This window comes from Phascolarctos cinereus, unplaced genomic scaffold, assembly GCF_003287225.1.
Source record: "Phascolarctos cinereus isolate Bilbo 61053 unplaced genomic scaffold, phaCin_HiC Scaffold_726;HRSCAF=1367, whole genome shotgun sequence".
Taxonomy (NCBI): domain Eukaryota; kingdom Metazoa; phylum Chordata; class Mammalia; order Diprotodontia; family Phascolarctidae; genus Phascolarctos; species Phascolarctos cinereus.
In genome coordinates this window covers 270,756,194-270,760,964 of record NW_027556098.1, presented here as the reverse complement: position 1 = coordinate 270,760,964, position 4,771 = coordinate 270,756,194, and positions in this window count along the sequence as shown.

Sequence of the window (4,771 nt, the reverse complement as noted above, 5' to 3'; positions counted from 1 at the left end):
TTAAACTGCTCTAGAAACCTTAATGCCTGTTCGGTAATGTCCTCTTCGCTACTTAATGGCAGAAGTGGCGGTGAATTCTCCTCTCCTCAGATGTTGTGATGTTACAAAGAAATCCACCCCTTAATTTTGCAATTTTTTTTATCTCTGTCCCCAGGGTAATTTTGTTTCTCCTGTTTGTCTGACCATTCTATTTGGTAACTAAGACTTTGAATTATAGGGTAAGGAGAATGCCTGGATGATATATGACTGTAATTCAACTAAATTTAATTAAAAAAAACTATTAGTAATTACCTACTATGGTCTTTATTTCTCTCCACTTTGCACGCCTGATTCTCTGGACTTTCTCTACAATGCCCCAGAAATTTCTTCATCCTGGAAGCTCCCTCAATGCCCGGACTTTACGAACTGCAAGTACCCCTATTGTTTCATCCTCTGATTGTCTGGTTCCTCTCAGAAGCTCCAGTTTAAGAAGAAGGCCCAGGCTAGCTATGTCTTCATTCCTCTCCAGGCAGCACTCTTGACTCTGCTGGACTTTATCATATTTCTATTCCTTAACACAGTGCCTGGAACATAGTAAGCACTTAATAAATGCTTGTTGACTATGTGCAAGACTTGGCTGTCTTGCCTAAGAAATAATACCTAGTGGTCAACCTTCTGTTTAGGTTTCGTTGTTTTTAAAAAGCATTTGATTTTGTAGAGCAAAATTCATCCTTTAAAGCAAAGGTTCTTAATATGGGGGCCATCGATCCAAATTACAGAAGGTCTATGAACTTGGAAGGGAAAAAATTGTTTTTATTTTCACTAGCCTTTAACTGAAACTTAACATTTCCTTCAATTGTGAATTTTAAAAAATATATATTACTCTGTGAAGGAGTCTATGGGCTTCACCAGACTATGAAAGGGACCCATGACACACACAAAGGTTAGTAGCTACTGATTTATAGGCTTTCTTCCAACATAACGTGTTTAATCCATATGTAGGTAAAGTGTTAGACTTGGAGTCAATAGACCTAGGTTCAAATCCCACCTCTGACTTTAACTATGTGATTGTGGCTAAGTAACAACCTCTCTGAATTTCAGTTTCTGTATCTATAAAATGGCAATAATATCTATGCTATCTTACAAGTTTGTCATGAGACTTAAATGACATAATGTAGCTAAAGTGCTTTGTTAACTTTGAGGTGTTTTGAAAATGTTGGCTGTGCTTACCAATCTCTCCTTAGATTCAAATAAAATAGGTTTGAAGCAGGTTATTTAGCAAAATCCAACAAAACTATACATCTTCTTTAAACACAAGTCAGTCAATCAACAAACATTTATTAAGGGTTTATTATATGCCAAGCATTGTGCTAAGCACTGGGGATACAAAGAAAGGCAAAAGACAATCTCTGCTCATAGTCTGATGGGGAGAGATAACATGTACACAACTGTGTACAAACAATCTACAGGAAAAATGGAAATAATCAAAAGAGGGAAGGCACTAGAATTAGGAGGGGATCAGGAAAGGCTTCCAGTTGAAGATTTAAAGTGACTTTGCCCAAGTGTCTAAGTGTCTAAATTAACTCCCTATGAGTTATCTAATATGTCATAGGTTGGCGATTGAGAATTATTTCAACAGGCTGATTACATACAAAATAATGTGGCAATAAGACTTAAGGTAAGAAAGAATCTTTAGTACTTTAAGAAGAACCTAGTTTCTAACAGGTATCTCTTTTAAAAATATATGTGTATATTTATTAAATATTTCCCAATTACATTAATTTTTTTTAAAATTTTGAGTTCCAAATTCTTTCCCTTCCCTCCTCTCCCATCTGTTGAAAATGCAAACAGTATGATATAGTTATACATGTGAAGTCCTGCAAAACATTTTTTCATATTAGCCATGCTGCAAAAGAAAATACACAAAACAAATAAGAAAAATAAAAAAAGTGAAAAATCTGTTTCAATCTGCATTCAGAGTTCAACAGTTCTCTCTCTGGAGGTAAATAGCATTTTTCATCATGGTTCCTTTGGATTATTGTCTTGATCAGGGTAGCTGAGGCTTTCAGTCAATCATTGTTACAATATTGCTGTTACTGTATATGACACTCTGGTTCTGCTCACTTCACTTTGCATTAGTTCATATAAGACTTCCCAGGTTTTTCTAAAATCATCTTGCTCATAATTTCTTGTAGCACAACAGTATTCCATTACAATCATGTACCACAGCTTGTTCAGTCATATCCTAGTTGATGGGCATCCCCTCTGCTACCACAAAAAGAGCTGCTTTAAATATTTTTGTACAAATAGGTCCTTCCCCCTCTTTTTTATTTCCTTGGGATATAGACCAAGTAGAGATATTGCTGGGTCAAAGGATATGCATACAGTTTTATAGCCCTTTGGGCATAGTTCCAAATGTTCTCCAGGATAGCTGGACCAGCTCACAACTCCACCAAGTGTATATTAGTGTCCCTATTTTCCCACAACCCCTCCAGCATTTGTTATTTTCCTTTTCTATCATGTTAGCTAAACTGATAGGTGGGAGGCATATCCCAGAGCTGTTTTAATTTGTATTTCTCTAATCAATAGTGATTTAGAACGTTTTTTCAGGTGACTATTGATAGCTTTGATTTCTTCTTCTGAAAACTGCCTCTTTGTATCCTTTGACCATTTATCAATTGGGGAATGGCTCTTATTTTTTATAAATTTGGCTCACTTCCCTACATATTTGAGAAATGAGGCCTTTATCAGAGAAATTTGTGGTAAATTTCCCCCTAGTTTCCTGTTTTCCTTCTAATTTTGGCTGCATTGGTTTTGTTTGTACAAAAGCTTTTTAATTTCATGCAATCAAAATTATCCATTTTACTTCCTGTGATTCTTTCAATCTCTTGTTTGGTCATAAAATCTTCTCTTATCCATAGATCTGATAAACAGTTTTTTCCATGCTCCCCTAATTTATTTATGATATTGCCCTTTACATCTAAATCATTTCTCTATTTTGATCTTATTTTGGAATACAGTGTGAGATATTGGTCTTTGCCTAGTTTCTGTCAAACTGCTTTCCAGTTTTCCCAGCAATTTTTGTCAAAAGGTGGGTTCTTGCCCCAAAGGCTTGGATCTTTGAGTTTATCAAACACAAGATTACTATGGTCATTTACTACTGTGTTTGTGTGTTCTACTCCACTGATCCACCACCCTATTGCATGATTATTGCTTTGTAATATTGTTTGAATACTGTTAGTAATAGATATTATTAAATAATTTCCACTAACCTCCTACTTAGATGGCTCTTGGTGACTAATGGAGGACTAGGAGTGCTCCCAAGGCTTAACAGGTCCTACCAAGCTAAAATGGCTTCAAGGAGGGGCACAGCAATACACAGTCATTTGAGGACTAACCTGGCTAAATTTGGTGAGGTTGGCCACTGGGTGATGGATTTTTTTTTTATCTTAGCAATTCATGAATCAGTTGACTAAGACATGGAGAGGACATAATCTGTATTGGAGGAAGGAATACTTACATTAATGAAATCATGGATATTTTGAATTAATGAAACATTCCTTAACAAAAAAATCCTTTAATGTTCTAACTGTACAGAGTAGTTGAGTGGCATCAAACTCAAATAGAAACTAGGGTCCACTAATCCATAGATAAGGATCCCCATGGGCTACATATTGACTTAGTTTTAAGATGTTATATTATCTATTTTTATTGTATTTTTACTTATTTTGTGAAATATTTTCAATTACATTTTAATTTGGTTCAGCTGCACTGAAGGGTGTTGCTGGTTATGGATCAGGTATTTAACACCTCTGAAGTAGCAAATAAAGCTTGATGCAGAATCAGGAAAACCTGAGTTCAAATCCTGCCTGAGGCAACTATGTGGCCCTGGGCAAGTCACATAATCTTCTCAGACTCAGTTTCCTCTTCTGTAAAAATTAATAGCCTTTACCTACCAAGGTTGTTATGGAGATCAAATGGGATAATACTTGTAAAGTGCTTTGTAAACCTTAAATCAACATTTAAGGGTTGACTCTTTTTATTCTATCGATAGAAATGTTTTGGTGTTCAACAATATGTATCAGCACCCTGTCCAGGGGTGATGGATAAGCTAAGACCTGTGGACCAAGCCAACATTTTGTAAGGACCAGTGCAGAGCCACTTGTAGCTGAGTTGGTCTATGTCATGACCAGGTCTATTTCCAAAGATGATTAGGTAAAAAGGAAAAAAACACCCTATATGCTCTAAAATATTTATAGCTATTCTCTTTGTAGTGGCAAAGAACTGGAAATTATGGGGATGTCCCATAACTGGCTGAACAAGTTGTGGTATATGATTGTGATGAAATACTACTGTGCTATATGAAATGATAAGCTCAATGATCTTAGAAAAACATGGATAGACTTGCACAAAATAATAAAAAGCAAAATGAACAGAACCAAGAGAATGTTGTATATAATAACAAAATGTTGTTTTAAGAACTTTGACCGCATAAGTAATTTTGACTATCAGAAATACCTAAATTAACTACAAAGATCATATGAAGGAAGACACTGTCTGCATTAGAGAAAGAACTGATAAATAGAGGTATATATAGAATGATTTTAAACACACACACACACACACACACACACCACACACACGCATACCTGCAAGATTTTGAGTTCCAAATTTTTCTCCCTTCCTCTCTTCCCTCCTGCCTCCCCAGGACAGCAAGCAATCTGATATAGGTTATACATGTACAATCATGTTAAACATATTTCCACATTAGTCACGTTGTGAAAGAAAAATC